Here is a 22,312-nt window from a genome sequence, read left to right on the forward strand (position 1 = left end):
AGTGTTTGAAGAAGAAATTTTAAGGCCTCATAGTTTATTTTCCTTCCCCCAAATACGCTGTGTCACAAAAGCCACTGGGAGAAGGCAGTGTCTGCCTTCATTTGCTATTGAATTTTGCAGAAAGCAGCCATGTTGTACCACACCAGGGCCTGGCACTTCACATGATTCACTTCACCTCCAATAGGAAAAAAATGCAGATAAAGCAAAAAGCAAGTTGACGTCAGACCCAGCTTTTAAGAGTCAAGGTCCAGAGTCTCTGCTGGGACCAGTCCTTATTCCCTCCACACTACTGTTACTGACCACTCCATCTTAATCACATCCAATAACGCATTCAAATGGCTCACTGACAACAGATAAGTTATATTCTACTGCTTAAGAAATCAGGAAAGTGTGAAATATAGTTTAGTTTTCCATCAAAAAAGTTAAAATTTAGAAGTTCTGGCATATAAAGTGTGTAATAGCTAACCACCTGGAAAACAGATTTTAGATAACTTAGGGTTTGCTGTTCATAAAAGCAAAAAGAATCTACAAAATACAATCCTGCCACCTTGTGGTACCTATTCAAAAGTACTTCATACTTTACAATAAATTTTCTAATTTTAAAAAATGTGCTTATTTGAAAAAATATTAATCAAGATAAAGTTATTTTAAAATATTAAATACTCATGCTGACATTAGCTAAAATGCACTGAAATTTGTTTGAAATGAAATTATTTCTCAGGTCAAAACTAAATTCTCTCTTCCAGCATAAGATGTGGAAATGCAATTGTGTAGCACTTGGGTCTCTTGATAAACTCTTACCATCACACTTTCCTTTCTGACAGTTAAATAGCCAGAATGTTCAATAAATGGAACTGCAAAACTTTTACTAGATAGCATTGCTTGATCAATTTTTAACTACAAGTAGAGATTAAGTATGGTAAATTTCTATATCTTTACTAAACATATAATTTTTAGATTGTTCAGACTCTTCAATGAACCTAAATAGACTTAAGTTTCTTAACATCATATTGACATATAAGAGAACAGTTCTAAAACAGTGAATTAAAATACAGAACCACTGGCAGTTTCAGAGCATCATCTACAATAATTACTTTTCGAAAATTGTTAAGTGATGACTAAGCCTCCTCTGACAAATAAAATATTGAAAGCTTATCCTGTGAAAATAGAAACTACCAATTACAGAAGTCCTCCCTTATCTGTGGTTTCACTTTCCATAATTTTAGCTACCTATACTCCAAAAATATTAAGTGAAAATTCCAGAAATAAGTCATAAATGTTAAATTATGTGCTGAAAACCTCCCTTTGTCCAGCAGATCCACATTGTATACACTACTTGCCCATTAGTCACCCAGTAACTGTCCCAGTTATCAGATCCACTGTGAGCGTGTCAAAGTGGTTGGAGGGTTCAAGTAACCCTTATTTTACTTCATAGCCCCAAAGTGCAAGAGTAGTCATGCTGGCATATTGTTATAATTTTTCTATTTTATTACTGTTGTTGTTAATCTCTTACTGTGCCTTATTTATAAATTAACCTTTATCAGAGGTATGTGTAGGGAAAAAACATAGTGAATATTGGTTTTGATCCTATCCTCAGTTTCAGGCATCCATGGGGAGTCTTAGAATGTGACCCCTGGAATAAAGAGGGGTCACAAATGCAAAGAGAAACTGTGGCATTTTTCTGTTATACAGCATCCTTTGAATTCTTCTATTTAACAAATACTGGTCATCTCTTTTGTCTCACAACTTGAGAACTGCTCCTTCTTTTTTTTTCATATGAGAAAGCGTGTTTTACTTTGCACACTGGTATCAATCCTTCAGACACTCTTAACCATTGACATATCTGATTTCTGTCTCCCCTCTCACCCACTCATTCACTCAACAAACATACGAGGACCTGCTATGTGTACCAGGTCCTTAAAACGGAAACATGAAAAAGCATCCACTAAATGGCTACAGGAGATATAAGGATATCAGTATTATCTATAAATCCTTAAGTAAACTCAGAAACATATAAGATTAAAGAAAATTCAAGATGCTTTCAGAATGTGGTTTAAAATAAAAAATTAAAAAATAAGGTTCAAGAAACAATAAGATTTGCAAGTTGATTTGCTTTAAATTTCATTGTTTTAATTAAGCATCATGTTTGAAAGCTCTATCACAGTCCCTTCTAAAGTTACTCCATTCTCCCTTTTGGCTTTCTTAATAAAATAAATGGCTTTTCTTAGGTTTCTTCTTAAATGTCCCTGCAATTAGATGTAATTTCCTCTAGAAAAGTGTCTCTCAGGTAGGGGTACACTATCAGATTTAAAATATTCACTAAAGTATAATTTTAGTTAAAAACACACACATTTACATATATACATGTCCATATATACATTATATACTATATGTTTTAAATATACATAGATATAAAACTATATCTCTAAATATTACAATCACATACATCTGATACAAGAGATAATTTCTTTATCCTTCATCCAGTGCCTTTGGTACACAGATTTGTTAGACATTTCCCTTTTAATTTCTCATATCTTCCAAATTTTTCATTAAATAAATTTCTAATTAAATCTTTAAGGTGGGAGGATCACCTGAGCCTAGGAGGTGGAGGTTGCAGTGAGCTGAGATCATGCCACTGCACTCCAGCCTGGGCAACAGAGCGAGACCCTGTCTCCAAAAAAAAAAAAAAAAAAAAAAAAAAAAAAAAAAAGGATTTTTTGAAAATCATCACAGCCAGTTCTAAAAATTATTTTTTAGTTTTACTTTTTTAAGACTAGTCAAGTGCAGTAGTGAGACGGGCGGAAAGAGTAAAACAAGGAGTTCAATCTGCAACTGACTGTGAACAATCAATTGAGATAACTCACTACCTTCAGACCAGCCAAAAATTACTCTTAACTCCTGGCTGTCTATTAAGATCAACAACTAAAATCTAAGTTATTTCAATGTTCTTTTAAAAAACAATCTTTCCATTTACATCTATATGGTTATGAAAACAAATATCATTTAACTATTAGTAATCAAATGCTATTTTTAGTTCCTTTCTTGCTCTAAAATTTCATGATTATTTTACTAGAAAGTTTACAAATACTTCAGAAACCCACAAATCAAAAACAAATTTGAATTTTTAAATGGACCAGTTTATCATTAAAAGAATTAGAAAATTTTGCCATCATATGCAAGGGTTAATTTAGGTAAAAAGCTTATTTCTCCTTTTTTTTTTTTTTTGGAGACAGTGTCTCACTTTGTCACCCAGGTTGGAGTGCAGTGGCTTGATATCAGCTCACTGCAGGCTCGACCTCCTAGGCTCAACTGATCCTAGCACTTCAGCCTCCCAAGTAGCTGGGACTACAGATGCACACCACCACTCACAGTTAATTTTTGTATTTTTCGTAGAGACAGGTTTTCGCCATGTTGCCCAGGTTGGTCTTGAACTCCTAACCTCGAGTGATCCTCCTGTCTAGGCCTCCCAAAGTGCTGGGATTACAGGTGTGAGCCACCATGCCCAGCCTTATTTTTCCTTTAAGATTCAAGAATTTTTATTTAAATTAAGCATAAAATTTCTCAATTGGAATTGCAGACCCAATGTATGTCTTTTATTCGAACTGATTAATGCATTTTTAGATTTATTTAAAATATTAAATTTATTAAATAATATTAAATTTACCAATCACTCAAGTATTTTACATTCATTTAAAATTATACAACTGGAGGCCAGGCACAATGGCGCAGGCCTGTAATCCCAGCACATTGGGAGGCCAAGGCAGGTGGATCACTTGAGGTCAGGAGTTTGAGACTAGCCTGAGCAACATGGTGAAAACCCATCTCTACAAAAAATACAAAAATTAGCCGGGCATGGTGGCACACACCTGTAGTCCCAGCTACTTGGAAGGCTGAGGCAGGAGGATCTCCTGAGCCCAGGAGGTCGAGGTTGCAGTGAGCCAAGATCCTACCACTGGACTCCAGCCTGGGCAACAGAGCAAGACCCCTGACTCTAAAAATAAAAAATAAATAAATAAAAATAAAACTGTACAACTGGATGAGTACTTTTGTCAGCATGCAAATCAGTTTAAGTTATACAAACAGTAGAAGCCCTATATATGTGTGTGTGTCTGTGTGTATATATTTAGCATAGATGTATATATTTTTAAATTAAGCTAGAGTCAGGCCAGCTTTATTAAGCATTCACAAAAATCCACATTTCAAAAGAACCATGCAACTGATGGTTTACATATAATTTAAGGACCTCTATTCCTAAGACAAACTAAAGCACAGCTAACATCATCTTTAATTATAGACTAATTAAGCTAATGTTTTCTGACAGAAAGGCTCAATATAATACTCAATCTTTTACAATTTTAAGCCAATTTGTAATGGCTTCAACTGAGGAATCCAGCAAATTAAAAAGCTGTTATGCAACTAAATGTTTAAAGATCTTAAGCTAAAAAAGGACTATACAATTCATCTCAGTTAACCAGTAAAAAATTTCTATCATGATCTCCAAATAATCCTCTAAGTGATTTTTAAAATAGCTTTAAAATTTTTCCATCTAGGGCTTTTTCCAACTTGGACCCGGCAGAATGGCTCCCGTAAAGAAGGGTGGCGAGAAGAAAAAGGGCCGTTCTGCCATCAACAAAGTGGTAACCCGAGAATACACCATCAGCATTCACAAGCGCATCCATGGAATGGGCTTCAAGAAGCGTGCCCCTCGGGCACTCCAAGAGATTTGGAAATTTGCCATGAAGGAAATGGGAACTCCAGATGTGCCATTGACACCAGGCTCAACAAAGCTGTCTGGGCCAAAGGAATAAGGAATGTCCCATACCGAATCCGCGTGCGGCTGTCCAGAAAACGTAATGAGGATGAAGATTAACCAAATAAGCTATATACTTTGGTTACCTATGTACCTGTCACCACTTTCAAAAATCTACAGACAGTCAGTGTGGATGAGAACTAATTGCTGATCGTCAGATACATCAAATAAAGTTATAAAATTGCAAAAAAAAAAAAAAATTTTTCCAGCTAGGAAAAACAAAGTAAAGAACTAAAATGGCTGAACAGAATCTAATTTCACCCTCCAAGCTGGGTATTTAGAGACCAACTGCCTTTCAAGGTACTAGGCAGGACTTAGGACAACTGAGAGACAATTCCTTCCACAATTATTTGAATTACAGTGAGGTACTCACAGCAGGATTATCACTAGACTATAGGAAAAGCTTCATGCTACAGACTATGGTGGCTTTCTTGGGCCTTCTCTTCCCACCCAGGCCCAACTGACACTCCTGGTGGACAAACAAGTGCTTCAGGAAGCAGTCCCAAAATTCTGTCTGTCCCCTAAGGCAGTTTCTACTTAAAGGGGCAGTGGTCCAATTTATTTATGATGACTCATTACTTCAAAGAGAACAAAAATACTATGAATATAGTGATTTGTTATGTTTCAAGCATTTTAAAAGGCATGGGTGATTTTCTTTAGGTTTTCTTAGAGTACAACAAATTAATAACATAAGGCCTCTACAGACCATTTCGTCTTGATCCCAAAATCAGGAAAATCTAGTGAGGGTTTTCCCAACTTTTTTTTTTTTTTTTTTTGAGACAGAGTCTCGCTCTGTCGCCCAGGCTGGAGTGCAGTGGCGCAATCTCAGCTCACTGCAAGCTCCGCCTCCCGGGTTCACGCCATTCTTCTGCCTCAGCCTCTCCGAGTAGCTGGGACTACAGGCGCCCGCCACCACGCCTGGCTAATTTTTTTTGTGTGTGTATTTTTAGTAGAGACGGGGTTTCACCGTGGTCTTGATCTCCTGACCTCGTGATCCGCCCGCCTCGGCCTCCCAAAGTGCTGGGATTACAAGCGTGAGCCTTATATCAGAAGTGAAAAAACAATAAGGATGCAAGAATGGGAGGAAGGAGAAGAGGAAGAGAAAGGATGAAAGAAGGGATAAAAATAAGAATGGAGGGAAGAAGGAGGGAGAGGAGATGAAGAAAGGGAGGTAGGGGAAGGAGGACGGGAGGAGAGTGAAAGGAGAGAGGGAGAGGAAAGGGAAGAAAAACTAACCAGACAAGCAAACCAAAACCCAGGCAAGCAGGTATCAACAAGTCTCAGAAATGTAGAAACGAGATGTCTGACAACTTTTTCATTCCCAGTACAATAAGGCCTCACTGTACTTCCTGCAATTTATATCTTAGATACTCTACTCTAGCCCTAGAAATATACTATCTTATTGGAACAGAGGTGGGGAAGGGGTGGGAAACAAAAAGAAATCTACAATTCTTTGTTTTTCTATTATTTAAACAGTCTGCAATGTTGTTCCAGAAGGTAGACAAGAGACTGATAAAATCAACCAAAAAAAAAGTGAAAGGAATTAAATAAAAGCAGAATGGTATAAATTATGAAATGGAAAATGTATATAATTAGTAAGTAAATATACAAGTTGGATCTTTTTAAAAAAATAAACTTTAGAAAATTAAAGAAATTTTGTAATAGAAAAAAGATAATCCAAAGGGTCCAACATCACAAAAGTAGTTTTAAATTATCAGAATAAAATGAACAATGACAAATGTAGCATATATCAAAACTGTAGGATGCATCTAAAGTAGCACTTAGGGAAAATGTATAGTCTTGAACATTAGAATAAAGGCTAAAGATTATTGGGATAAGGATTTCAAGGAAACTGGCAGGGTGGGAGGGTCAAGAGAGGGAGGTAAAACAAACAAAATAAAAGCAAAAAAAAAAATTCAAGAAAGGAGATAAAGACAACAGCAAAAACTGTTAAAATAGAAAACAAGCATATATTAGAAGATCAACAAAACCAAAAATTGGCTGTATGAAAAAGACCATAAACCGGCATGCCTCCAGTATAATTTAATCAAGAAAAAAGAGAAGGCAGAAATAAGCAGTATCAGGAACGAAAAAAATATATAACCATAATTTAAGAGATATAGATTAAATGGTCAAATAGAAAAAATATAACTTACTGAAACAAAGAGATATAAAATCTGAATAGTCCTATATTGCCATCATATAAAGTTAAATCAATGTAATAGTGAAAAATATTTCCTCAAATAAAACTCCCAGACTAGATAGCTCCACCAAAAAGTCCTACAAAGCACTAAGTGACCCAGCTCAGCCAGTCCCTGCAATGGCCAAAAGAAAGAACAACAACAAAGCCCAACAAAAGTGGCAGTCTCCAGTGAACATGACAAAACCTTGGTACGTGGCCAGAAGAAAAAAATTAAAATTAATGCCATGTGGTTGACACCCAGAGCTCTGCATGAACCATATGATATACTCTGGGGACTCCAAAAAATATTTGGAAGAGGCACTGGTATCCCACATTAGGTGGGGGCTACATGGATTATAATTAATAAAAACTAATATTCTAATGAAAACTGTTTACATCTTAAGGGATATGGAGTTTTCAAATATTAGCTGAGATGTGATTATTGACATAATACATAAATTAAGTATTACTCCCAGTCTATCCAACTTTCTACTTTAATAGTTATATAAGCTATATACAAACTGTAGGGAAACTTGTGTTGTGTCTAGGAATTTAAATATAAAAATAATTATGTTTATTATAAAACAGATCATTAATAGTGTATCAGTCAACAATTATATAAATTATTTGTAACTTGAAATAAACAGAATAACTAATGAAGTGATTTTTTTCTTTTTGTTGATTATTATCTAATAAAAAGTATCAATATACAAAAGCAGGGATGATGTGCTCTATTTTAAAAAAAGAAAGTTATCAAGAGTATCCATAAACTGCATGATCTGACCCTTGAATTATGAAAAATAAATCTTATACTTGAGGTCAACCTTTAATTTAAAAATCAGTCAATTATGAGTCAAAGGGAAATTTTATGATGGCTGTTTTCTATAGTTAGTAATTACAATCTACATTAAAAATCAAATCTCTTTTTATATTTTCTTTTTCTTTTAGAGACAGGGTCTTGCTCTGTCACTCAGGCTGGAGTGCAGTGGCATGATCATGGCTCACTGCAGCCTCAACCTCCTGGGCTCATGTGATCCTTCTGCCTCAGCAGCCCAAGTAGCTGGGACTACAGGTGCATGCCACCAATTTTTTAATTTTTTGTAGAGATAGGGGTCTTGATATGTTGCCCAGGCTGGTCTCAAAACTCCTGGTCTCAAGCAATCCTCCTGCCTCAGCCTCCCAAAGTGCTGGGATTACAGGTACGAGTTGCCATGCCTGGCCTGTTTTTTGTTTGTTTTTTTTATTTTGAGCAGTTTTGCTCTGTCGCCCAGGCTGGAGTACAGTGGCATGATCTTGGCTAACAGCAACCTCCACCTCCCAGGTTCAAGTGATTTTCGTGCCTCAGCCTGCCAAGTAGCTGGCTAATTTTTGTATTTTTAGTAGAGACGGGGTTCCACCATGTTGGCCAGGCTGGTCTCCAACTCCTGGCCTCAAGTGATCCACCCGCCTTGGCCTCCCAAAGTGCTGGGATTACAGGCGTGAGCCACCATGCCTGGCCAAGCTGACCTATATTTTCTCAAACACAAAGATTTTACTAACTATATTAGACTAGCCTAGTCACTGATGGATTTTAAAAATTTAAAGATTGTTGCATGGATCTTCCCAGATGGAATATATTTAACAATAAAATACAATAACAGCAAAAATAAGAATCCATTATTTTTCCTGAAACAATGTATATTATTTATATATAATAATGGCTCCCTTTCATCTCTGGGCATTTAAACATCTAATTTTGCCTGAAAGGCAAGTCCTTCCATGGTACACCTTTTCTAGTTTATAATTCTGATCACTCTTTGGATCTCAGGAAGTTCCTTCCTGAAGTGAGCCTTGCATGAACCCTTAGACCAAGTGAGGTCTCCCTGTCAAATGTGCTCATAGAATTTTTTTTTTTTTTTTGAGATGGAGTCTTGCTCTGTCGCCCAGGCTGGAGTGCAGTGGCATGATCTCGGCTCACTGCAACCTCCACCTCCCGGGCTCAAGTGATTCTCCTGCCTCAGCCTTCTGAGTAGCTGGGCTTACAGGTGCATGCCACCACGCCCGGCTAATTTTTGTATTTTTAGTAGAGACAGGATTTCGCCTTGTTGGCCAGGCTGGTCTCAAACTCCTGACCTAGTGATCTGCCCGCCTCAGCCTCCCAAAGTGCTGGGATTACAGGTGTGAACCACCGCGCCCAGCCTGCTAATAGATTTAAATATCATTCCTTAAGAGACAGAAGAAGAGACCATGAAGAACACAGAAGTATTAACACTATTTTAAAGTAAAGTCCTTATATAAAAAGTAAATAGTAAAATAATAAGTATAATAATAATAATAAATAAGTAAAATAATTTCTACAGATTCCTTGGGAAAACTAGGAGAAAATTTAAAACCAGAACTATTTTTAAATTACTTAGTTAAATCACAACATTCTTAGAGATGCCAGAAAATTCTACAAGCCTTAAGTTACAAGAAATATTAAAATTTACTCACATTTAAAATTCACTTACATTTCTGTATGTTTATACAGAAAAAATAAATGTAGAATAATAATACCAATATTGAACTCCACACACTAAGTACCTATACGTGTAATCCTCATGAAAACTCTAACTCTGTTTTACCATTTTACAGGCAGAAAAACTGAGACACAGAAAGACTAAATAACATGCCCAAGTTCATAGGCATAAGTTAATAATTTTTTGTCAGGCTTGGAACCTGGCAGTCTGATGCCAGAGTGTATATGCTTTATTGTCTCTACAAAGAATAAAATAAATAGGAAGCTCAAAATTTGGGGGGAATGGGAAAGGGTAAAATAATGGTGTATTTGAATTTTTTCACATTTTTCATGCATAGCAATTCTTTACATAATTAAAATGAGCCAATGATAGTAAATTTACACCACATTCCAAAACATAAGCCAACATCAAACTATTTATGGAAAACTCATGATTAGTTTGTTTCCCACACTCTACCACGGTATCTAGTTTTCCTACTATGGACGCCACCCAGCAAGAGAGCCCAGTATGCACACATGGACACTAATTGTCAAACAGCACTAGGTAGGGATTTCTGGCAGTGAACCAAAAGAAACGAGATTAATGAATTTTTTCTATGTCTGATACATAAACAAACACACAGGTACTGTGTGTGTGTGTGTGTGTGTGTGTGTATGTGTGTAGCTTTTCAGTCAGGCTCTCTATCCTCTAGCATCAAAGATTATAGGTCTCTGAATATTACTGAATGAAAAAATATTAAGCCCTCTTACTTGGTCCTAGATGGCCCTATGAGCAGATCCAATGAAATAAACTACACAAGAGTGACTGATTCTAAAAAACACCAGAACTAGGTTATCTATGAATGGAAAATGCATCTGTGTATCTAGAATCAGCAACCCTAACCTTTAGCACACAGTCTAGAAACTCGAAGAATGAAAACCAACCTCTACACCAAGCTTGCCCAACCCACGGGCATGGCCTAGAACAGCTTTGAATGCGGCCTAACTCGTGAACTTTCTTAAAACAGTATGAGATCTTTCTGTGTGTTTTTTTTTTTTTTAGCTCACCAGCTATCATTAGTGTTAGTGTATTTTACGTGTGGTCCAAGGCAATTCTTCTTCCAGTGTGGCCCATGGAAACCAAAAGACTGGACAGCCGTACTCTAAACAGTTCAAAAAGCTCTCATAAAGCCACTGCACCAAAGCAATATACTGTGCTTTTAAGATCTTGTTAGAAAATTATTGACTTGTATATCGTATAATCCTTAAAACTTAATTATCTGGCTTCCTGGGTTTCAGGAAAGTAAAAGCAACTAAACAAAAATGGCAAGCTGTTACCAGCCAAACACACCAGCATTCTCAAGAAGAGATAGCTTTCAACCTAATAAGACAAAAAATAAGTACTGGCCACCAAATGAGACAACTCATCACCCGTATGCTAAATCTGAGTCACTAAGGACACATAGTCTTCTCAGAAGGTTAAAACAAGATTAGATAAAAGTTTAAGCTTCAATTTCTGTGTATCAAATACTCAAACCAATGAAAAATCAGGTAAATAAGTTGTTACTATTCAGAATCTACAGCGTGCCATCCTATTATTTATTTAGGACTAAAATGGAAAAAGTCTATGATTCTAGGCTGGCCCTATCAAGGACTGCTGTATGAAAATTTTATTTCAAAAATAGCAAATGGAAGACACAGCTTTGTATTTAACAAACATGAAACTATTAAGCCACCATTTGAGAGCATTCAATGAATACTGAGAAATATTAAATTTGAAAAATAGGGTTAATAACAAGACTGATAAGAAGTTTGGATCTTTTTTTTAAATTGAATGTATAAGATGTGTACAAGTTCCAAAATGTTATCTACAGCACCTAAAAAATCTTTCCTTTAAATTGAGCAACTGTAAAAGACAAAGATCTTAAAAGTATTTCATTTTAACATAGCATTAATTTAACATTCATTAACATTAAAAAATTAAGATTGGAAAATCAATTGTTTTATGGTTTTGGCATTTTTTAAGACAACAGGGTAATGCTATTAATTCCTTGGGAATTAGTGATTGCTGATAAATTCATTTTTACATATAAAAGTATTAGTTGAACACTTAATACTATAAAAATTGTAGGTGCCTGGGACATAAAGATTCTAATGAAAGAAATAGACATGAATCAAATAATTATAATATGGAAATTCTCTCACAGATGAGAGATTAAGGCAGCAGTGATCCCAGGACCAGCTGTTGAGAATAAAGTAGAATTTAGGATGATGTAGGGTTTGGGCTTAACGTAGAGTACATGTTGGTACTAGTAGCTGTGAGAGAATACAGGAGGGGTGGATTATATGAAAACAGGAATAAATAAGAGGCTGTTTGGAGGAGACATCCAAATAGATATGTTCACAGGGAAATTGAAGACACTCCGGGCAGCTCTAGAACTTCTACAAAGGAGTCCAGGGACAGGGGTTAGGAGACACTTCTTAAGGCCAAGTTTCCATACTAACCACGCTCCTTTTACATAAATGTTTGTTTTTTGGTTGTTTTACATAGATTGTATGCTTACTCAGTGAAGCTTTCATGTGTAACAGGTCATAGAGATTATGGGGGGCTGCTGCCTACACCCTCTTCCCCTTGTGTTATCAGCGGCTGAATTGGGTTCCACAGATAAATCTCAAGTGGAGGCACCCAATTATCAGGATAAGGATAGGGTCGCTGGAGTACAAAGAAAACCTACTATAAAAAGAAGGGAGGCCAAGCAACAGAACCTAGAGAAACACCACCGTTTAAGAGAGCTGAGGAGAGAAGCCAAACAAATAGTAAATGAGACTGAAAAGGAGAAGGCCAAGAGACAGAAGGAGAACCAGAAGAGACTGGTGCACTGGAGCCAACAGAGGAGAACTTCAGGAAGTAACAGGCAGCAATGGCAAAGATACAGAGAGATCAAATGAGACAAGAAGGATGGAAATGGGCTCCTCGGGGCTTGAGATTTCGCAGTTAGGAAGTCATTGGTGACATCTGCAGAAAAAGCTTGGGGTGGGAGGTGGTAAGGAAAAAGGAACAGCCACACCACAGCAGTGTAGATGAATGGATAATGAGGAAGACAGGTAACTGGTGAGGGGTGGGTGGTTCTGGTTCACTTAGGTTGTCAATAAAGTGGAAAAGATTAAACAAGAGATGATATATCCTGATAAAGCAAAGTCCCAGAGAACACAGGAAGGAATGAGCTATTTACCATTTGACATAGAAATTTAAATTAGCGTGTGATGAGAACACTAGCCTCAGTCAGTGTAATAACCGTGATGCAGACACTTTCATTTGTTCATTCAAATATTTACAAGCATCTACTATGCTCAGGAACAATACTCGGTGCTGATCATTTACCAACACAGCCCACCTAACTCCAACCACCCTGAAGGCTGGATATATCTACAGTCGTGGTCCATGATGCTGGCAGATAACATGAAATCAACAAATATTTCTAATAATCCACAAGTGGATTTCATCCCCCTTATGTCCTCCTAGAATGTGCAATGGGCCATACTACCGAAAAAATTATAGCAATAACAAAGTCAGCGGAGGACGTGCAATCTAGGTCCAGTGTAGAAAGTATTCCTCCTTTGAATTAAAAAAAAAATTCTGTATATTTAGCAATCACATACAAATATTACTGACTGAACCATTATTCTCAGTTAAAAAAAACTCTTCATGTTTATATTCCATCCTCAATTATACTTCTTAAGATGTCATAATTTCTTTGTTCCTTCTCAAACTCCATCAGCCTTTCAAATATAAAGGGTGCTTAATATATTTTTATTTTTGTATAAGTGATATAAAGCAAAATTATGGAAACACGTGCATGCTAGTAAATTTGCAGTATGTTATAAAAGAATTGACATTTATGCTGTTAGTCTACTAAGTGCCAAGAATGACTTTATACATACATTATATAATTTAATCCTCAAAACAACTCATTTTCAGGTGAAGAGACTGAGCTTTAGAGAGGTTAGCCAGGTGCAGTGGCTCACGCCTGTAATCCGGGCACTTCGGGAGGCTGAGGCAAGTGGATCACCTGAGGTCAGGAGTTCAAGACCAGTCTGGCCCACATGGCAAAACCCCATCTCTACTAAAAATACAAAAAAAATTAGCCAGGCATGGTGGCACACACCTGTAATCCCAGTATCTCAGGAGGCTGAGGCCAGAGGATCGCTTGAACCTGGGAGGCAGGGGCTGCAGTGAGCCAAGATCACACCACTGCACTCCAGCCTGAGCAACAGAGTGAGACTCCATCTCAAAACAAAACAAAACAAAAACTCAGTAGAGTGGTTAAATAACCTCAAGTTACACTGCTAGTAACTGACAGAGCTGAGACTGAAGACTCAACTGTTGTTTCTGCTCTACCATACTACCCTTTACTCTAAATGATATGCAGAAACAAACAGTAAACATTTTGAACATTTATATTCTTAAGTTACATATTTTATGTCAAATATTATAGGTTTCATTACCAAAAAAGTTATTAGTTACTAAGATAAAAATATAGTTATTGAAACATTATGTTCACTTTGGATATGTAAACATTGACTAAAATATTAATGATAGCAACTAACATTTATTGAGTGCTTACTAATATGCCAGATGTTATTCCAAGTGCTTTAGAAAGATATTTATGCTTCACAATTATCCCAAGATCATAAATGCAACGAGTGCTAAAGCCAGTATTTAAACTCAGAGTCTAACTTTAAAGCTTATATTCCTAATCAGTACATTATATAAAACTATTTTTGTAATATTCTTTCCATTAAGAAACTTTAAAAAAAAGTAACTACATTATTTAGATACAGGTTTTCCCCTAAATTACCAATACACTCAATAATGTACGATGCAGAGTTAGACATTCAGTGAATTAACAAGCAACATATTGAGATATAGCTTTCTCTAGACAGTCTTTCAGCTACAAATTGGATGTTCAATTTTAATCTCCCAGTCTTTATAACAATTATCAATTAGCAAATTTTAAAACAAGGATGCTTTGTAGAAAGCTAGCACAATCAGCTAGCTTTATTTTAAAATCATGAACTATCAAGAAAATTGTAGGAAATTTGCCATTGCTACTTTAACAAGAATTATGGGCCGGGCGCGGTGGCTCAAGCCTGTAATCCCAGCACGTTGGGAGGCTGAGGCGGACGGATCATGAGGTCAGGAGATCGAGACCATCCTGGCTAACACAGTGAAACGCCGTCTCTACTACAAATACAAAAAAAAAAAAAAAAAAAAAATTATCCGGGTGTGGTGGCGGACGCCTGTAGTCCCAGCGACAGGCTGAGGCAGGAGAATGGCGTGAATCCGGGAGGCGGAGCTTGCAGTAAGCAGAGATCGCGCCACTGCACTCCAGCCTGGGCAACCGAGCGAGACTCCGTCTCAAAAAAAAAAAAAAAAAGAATTATGAAACAAGATCTACAAAAATTGGCTGACCCTGAACATAGACGGGATATTATTTGAATAGCCCAAAACGCCCACATTCTACAGACTGGTCAATTAAGTTAAAGGACATGCAGAAAGATGCTGGACTTGGAATATGCCCTTGGGAAAAATCCAAATGTACACCAAGAAGTAATTATTCTGACCTAACAGTAGATGGCGCTAACACAACGTATCCTTTTTATTAAAAAAATGGTCCATTTAGCCTTCTAGATTATTTTTACGAATGCAACCAGGGCTCTTAAATTAAGTACAATTTGATTCACATAATTTCATTTCTAACCTAATTTTGCTTAAGCTGAACACATAGGTATCTTATACATGAATCTTGGCCCTTTTTAAAAGCATTACTTAAACATAGAATAAAAAGCTACAAAATTTGCTAACAAATAAAACAGACATACATACTATCACAAAGTTTGAAACTGAAAAAAGTAGAAACAAGTTTTAAAAAACCCTCAAAATAAATAGTATCTGAATGTTTTGAGGTTTGAGTAGCCTAAGAGTTTGAAATTATGTCTACAGTTCAACTATGGGAATGCTAAAAAAAATCCCTCGAAAATCTCTAGTCTCTACAGTAACAAGATTTCCATTTCTTACTGTAAAACCCTTTAAGGCTATGAAGAATATACTAATTTCTTATTGACAAGCAAGGGAACACAGTCCTTCCTCCCTTCCCATACTAGCCCATCCTATATACTTTATAAATAATAGTGCTTCTCAATTCAGAGGTAAATAATGTCTCTGAATGTGAGCACAAAAACATACGTTACTTTAATTAGTCTGGAAGAGGAAAAATGCATAGCTGTGTATTATTATCATGTTAATCCAGAATGGGAGATGCGGTTGGAGAAGGCAGGAAATGATGGAAATTGTTAAAGGTACAACTAATATTCATGATAAACATATTTAACAATTTATGGCCCAACGCAAACCCTAGAAGTAAATCTAATTATAGGCCACACCACAGAATAATAGTACATATGCAGCACCACAGAATAATAGTACAGCAGTATCATTAGTTGATGGGCTCTTTCCCACATCGAACCTCAAGCCACACAGGCGGGTATCCCTTCTGCTTACTGGGCTGCATATAAAGGACTGATTACCACAAGATATTTTAACTGGTAACACTGGAATTGTAGAAAATACATGAGCATCTGTGTTTTGACTCCTAGTCTCAACACTTGTATACTATAACTCAGGAAGTCACTTAACTTTCAAACTCGATTCCCTCATTTACAAAATGAAAGTAAGGTGGGATTATATGTAGTGAGAACTAAAAAACAATAGATATGTAGAGTATGTAAGATGAGTAACACATAAAGAGTCAATAAATATTGGAGTCCATCCTCTTTCTTTTACCATATTATAGAAGCAATAAGGAGCAGGCAACAATAATAGTACCTATCCATTTAAGCTGACTCCAGTCAAGGCAATAGTTAGAAAATAAGAGTTTTAAAGAATCGAATGCATGCTGCCCCCCATCACCAAGAACTAATAAAGTACAAGTTTTCTGAAAAATGAGTGCTTAGTATAAGTAAATGAAACTCAAAGCCATAAACAATAGGCCCTATAAATAGTGACTCCAGCTATGAATCTAAAAGCAATCACCATGATATATATATGGATGTTCTTTTAGTCATATTTCAGTCTTCAAATGTATAGCAATTCTTTCAGTATAACACAAACTTTGTACAAGGTTATTAAAAGCGTTTTTAGAAAGATTTTTAGGCCGGGCGCAGTGGCTCACGCTTGTAATCCCAGCACTTTGGGAGGCTGAGGCAGGCAGATCACGAGGTCAGGAGATCGAGACCACGCTGAAACCCCGTCTCTACTAAAAATACAAAAAAATTAGCCGGGCGTGGTGGCGGGCGACTGTAGTCCCAGCTACTCGGGAGGCTGAGGCAGGAGAATGGTGTGAACCCGGGAGGCGGAGCTTGCAGTGAGCCGAGATTGCGCCACTGCACTCCAGCGTGGGTGACAGAGAGAGACTCCGTCTCAAAAAAAAAAAAAAAGAAAAAAAAAGAAAGATTTTTAAATTAATCCCATACATAACAAATATTAGACCTCTAGATTACCTTTCTAATTAGAAAGACATTTCAAAAATGTCCTACTAGTTCAGAGAGAACAGATGACTAGAATAACCTGGAAATGGGTACCCAGATATTTGTAGAACTAGAATAAAATAAAGGCATTTTCCAGATAAACATAAAAGTTTATCACCATTTGACATTCACTAAAGGAACTCACAAAAAATATTCTTTAGGAAGAAGAAAAATACTCCATTAGAAAGGTCTGAGTTACAAGAAAGAACAGTAGGCAAAGAAACTGGTAAACCTGGCCGGGCGCGGTGGCTCACGCCTGTAATCCCAGCACTTTGGGAGGCCGAGGCGGGCGGATCACAAGGTCAGGAGATCGAGACCATCGTGGCTAACACAGTGAAACCCCGTCTCTACTAAAAATACAAAAAAAAAAAGAAACTGGTAAACCTGTGGGCCAATCTAAACAAACATTACCTATATAAAATAATGTCAAATTTGTAGAATTATTTAAAATAAAGTTAAAATTATGGATAAGAATATCATATAAATTGTAGGTAGTGGGGAAGGTTAGGGTAATTAGTGTTAAACTGTTGTAAGCCTTCTGTATTTTTTCAAGGGGGATGGGTTTTAAGATATGGATTAATTTTAGATTTTGTTAGATGGATTAGACAAAAGTCTAAACTAAAGGAATATTAATACATACCTCCCTAAGCAGAAAAGTCGAAAAATAAAATGTAAATAATCCAAAGCAAAAATCTTAATCTAAAAAAATAAGGCAAGAATGAAGGGCAAAGCATAGAGAAAGCAGGACAAAAGAACAGGGATAGAATAAAGAAATTCGGATCCATAATCACAATAAATATAAACAGACAAGACTCACCAAAGATTTTAAATGTCACCCCCCACAAAAAAAAAATCCACTATGTGATATTTACAAGAAACACACTAAAATATAAGGGCATGCAAATGCTAAAAGATGGAAAGTGGAAATAGAAAAAAAGATATCACTGGCAATATTAACCAAAGAAAGGTGGAATAACCTTGTTAAATAAGATAAAATAAATCTAAGCAAAATGCATCATTAGGGTTAAAGAGAATTGTGACATAACAGCTTCAATACACCAGGAAGATATAACAATTCTAAACTTATATGCACTGAATATAGATAAATAGACAAAGAAAAATTTGCTAGAACTGTAAGGAAGTATCAAATAATTTCTATATTATTGTTAGGTCTAGCAGACAAAATTAGTTAAGATACTAAAGATCTAATTAAAGCAATTTAAAAACTTGACTGAATGGACACATAGAGAATCCTCAGCCTCAAAACTAAAGAATTACAGGCATATATGGACGATCTGTATAAACTGTTCATGTGCTAAACCATACAGCAAAACCAAATACATTTAAAAGAATCAGTTCATACAACCACATTTGCTGAACACTATGCAATTAATTAATGTGTAATTCACTAACAAAATGACAAAGCATAAAGGCACCTACACTGGATAACTTCAAAACACTTTAAATAATATGTGGATCAAAAAATAAATCTTAATAGAAACTTAAGACACTTAGAATGAAAAAGAAATGCAGATTTCTAAAATATGCTATGAATGTAGTCAGAAGGAATTGTATAGCTTAAATGCTTATATTATTGTAAATGCTTACAATAAGGTAGAGGATTATAAACTTAGGAAATGTAAAAAGAAAAAACCTATAAGGTTTTAAATGCAAAGTTTCTACCATCTACCAAACTGCCAAGTAACAGAAGATGAAACTCTTGTATAAAAACTTTTCTAGAGATTTTACATATATATAAAATTATTTACTCTCCAGCTTATTTTAAGAGGCTAGTAAAACCTTTAAACCAAAATCAGAAGAGCATAGTTAAAAAAAGAAATAACTGGCCAGGTGCGGTGGCTCACGCCTGTAATCCCAGCACTTTGGGAGGCCAAGGCAGGTGGATCACCTGAGGTCAGGAGTTAAAGACCAGCCTGTCCACATGGCAAAACCCCGTCTCTACTAAAAATACAAAAATTAGCTGGGCGTGGTGATGCACACCTGTAATCCCAGCTACTCGGGAGGCTAAGGCAGGAGAATCACTTGAACCTGGGAGGCGGAGGTTGCAGTGAGCCGAGATCGTGCCACTGCACTCCAGCCTGGGCAACAGAGCAAGACTCCATCTCAAAAAAAAAAAAAAAAAAAAAAGAAAAAGAAAAAGAAATTACCAGCCATTCCTTTTATGAACAATGTAAAAATTCTTAAAAACAAAATTAAAACAAATCTAGTAGTGAATAAAGAGGTATCAAGACCAAATGGAGTTTATCCCAGCAATATAAGAGTAGCTTACCATTAGAAAATCAAGAAAGATCACTCCAAGAGGTTAAAAAATTTGATAAATAAATTTCTTGTTAACAAGAAAACACAGTACACTAGAAGTATAAAAACACCTCATGGCTAGGCGCATTAGTTCACACCTGTAATCCCAGCACTTTGGGAGGCCAAGGCAGGCAGATCACTTCAGGCCAGGAGTTTGAGACCAGGCTAGCCAATGTGGCAATACCCCCTCTCTACTAAAAATACAAAAATTAGCTGGGCGTGGTGGTGCACGCCTGTAATCCCAGCTATTTTGGGAGGCTAAGGCATGAGAGTTCCTTGAGCTTAGGAGGTGGAGGTTGCTGTGAGTTGAGATCACACCACTGCACTCTAGCCTGGGCAACAGATCAAGACACTGTCTCAAAAGAAAAAAAAAGAAATTTCTTTAATGACATAAAAGATATCTACCAAAATCTACAGAACACATCCTTTTTAATGGTCAAGTGTCAGAAGTATTTGTTTCAAAATGAGTAACAAGTATGCGCAGTATCAGCACTCTACTGGTAACTGAGGTCCTGCATTGTCTAATACAATAGCTACTAGCCATATACACACAGCTATGAGGCCTGGAAATACAGCTAGTCCAAACTGAGATGTGCTGTAAGTGCAAAATACACACCAGCTTTTTAAGATTTAGTACCCCCCCAAAAGTAAAATATCTCATTAATTTTATAATGATTACATATTGAAATGACAATTTTGAGTTAAATAAAATAAAGCAAATTATTAAAACTAACTTTACCTGTTTGTTTTTTTTTTTCACTGTGACTATTAGCCATTTTTAAATTACACATAAGGCTAACGTTACATTTCTATTGGATAGTGCTATCCTAATCACTTAGTAAAACAAGAAAAAAGAACAGAACGAACCAATATTGGAAAAGAAAAAACAAAGCTGTCATTATTCTCAGATGCTATGGTTACCTACACAGAAAAACAAAATAATATATAAAGAATCTGTTAGAATCAATAAGAAGGTTTAGCAAAATGGCTAATTGCATTCTGCATATATTAACACTTAGAAAATGTAATTTTTCAAAAAGATACCATTTACAAAAGAAACAAAAATATAAAACACCTAGAATTTAACAAAGGATACATAGAATTTTATTAAACTATATTAAAGAGACTGAAATAAACAGAGAAATTCAATATCGAAAATCCCCAAATTCATCTGTAGATTCAGCAGTATTTTTAAATCCAATGGTATTCACCAAAGTCCCAAAATAGTTTTATAAGGAACCATAAAATTTATATGGAAGACCCTACAATAGCCATGGCATCTTAAAGAAGAAGAAAGTGAAGAGACCTTCCCAGATACCAAAACTTTTCAGCAAAGCTGAAATGATAATTCTATTAAAAGAACAAAATGCAGAAATGAAATTAACCCTAAGTATATGGATTTATGACAAGGGAAGCACTGCAAAAAAAGAGAAAGTCTTTTCAAATATTGGTGCTGAGTCAATTAGGTATCCACATGGGGAAAAAACTACTTTTGAGCCTTACCTCATTTCATGCAAAAAAAAAAAAAAAAAAAAACAAATCAGAAGAATTATAGCTCTAACTCTGAAAGGTAAAACTGTTCCTAGAAGATAAATAGGAGAATATTTTGGGAATAGGCAAAGATTTTTTAAACAGGATACAAAAACATTAACTATAAAGGAAAAGCTGAACAAAGTAAACTACATCAAAATTAAGAATTTATGATTATTAAAAGACATCAATAAGAATAAAAATTTAGGTCACATGGAGAGAAGAGATATTTGTTAAACATCAAAAAGCCCATTTTATAAATATTAAGACAAGTCCTAAAATCAATAATAAAAAAAAGACAAATAAGCCACTAGAAAAATAGGCAAGGCTGAGTATGCTGGCTCATGCCTATAATTACAGCACTTTGTGAGGCCGAGGTGGGAGGATTGTTTCGGGCCAGGAATTCCAGACCAGCCTGGGCAACATAGCAAGACCTCATCTCTATAAAAAATTTTAAAAAATAAAAATAAATTACATAAATAAAATAAAAAAGAAAAATAGGCAAGAGACTTTAACAGGCATTTTATAAAATAATATATCCAAATAGTCTGCCTATTGATCGATCTATGCTCAATCTCAATAGCAATAAGGGAAATGCAATTTAAAACCACAATGAGGTACCACTACACACCACTAAGATGGCCAAAATTTGAAAGACTGATGGGGGTTAAACCTAAGAGATGGATGGAATGTGGAACAGCTGGAACATTCACATACACAGCTAGAAGGAGTAAAAACAGGTACAACCACTTTGGAAATGTGGCAATATCTACTCAAGATGAACATACACAAACCTACCAGCAGTTCCATTCCTACAAATATCCCCAACAGAGATGCAAAGGTGTACTAGCCCCCAGATGGAAAAAACCCAAATATCAACAGAATAGAGAAATAAAATATGACATACTTGTACAAATAGTATATATCTATGAAAATGAACAAACTTCTATTAAGCTCAACATGAATGAATCTCACATAGTATTGAGCAAGGAAGATAAGAAACAAAAGAATATATAGTATATAATTTCATTTATATAAATTTCAAAATGGCCAAAACTAACTGATAGTGTTAGAGGTCTGTAGAGGAGGTATCGCTGGGGAGAAGAATAGTACTTAGCAGGTCGTTTGAGAGAATGCTAAGTTTTTTTTTTTTTTTTTAATGTGGATGGAGGTTACATACCCATTACTTTGTAATAATTCATCAAGTGATATGATTTGTACATTTTCCTCTCTGTATGCTATACTTCAATTTTTAAAAATAATTCTGAATAATTAAATATATAAAAAATCAATATTTTAGAAGAAATTATAGGAAACTCTCTTGATGACATTGAGGTAATAAAAGATGTCTTAAACCCAAGAATCGCTAACTATAAGAATATATTCATAGGCTGGGCACAGAAGTTCA

At 35.8% G+C, this 22,312-nt stretch overlaps 1 protein-coding gene and 1 pseudogene across 2 annotated transcripts in view; one reads left to right on the forward strand and one right to left on the reverse strand.

The window, feature by feature from the left end:
• The window catches only part of TSC22D1 (TSC22 domain family member 1), a 153,242-nt gene that overhangs the window by 44,374 nt on the left and 86,556 nt on the right, over nucleotides 1–22,312 (reverse strand). The window lies entirely within an intron of this gene.
• Nucleotides 4,558–5,010, forward strand: LOC100605572 (annotated as a pseudogene).

The sequence above is a fragment of the Nomascus leucogenys genome, chromosome 5 (genome assembly GCF_006542625.1).
Source record: "Nomascus leucogenys isolate Asia chromosome 5, Asia_NLE_v1, whole genome shotgun sequence".
Classification (NCBI taxonomy): domain Eukaryota; kingdom Metazoa; phylum Chordata; class Mammalia; order Primates; family Hylobatidae; genus Nomascus; species Nomascus leucogenys.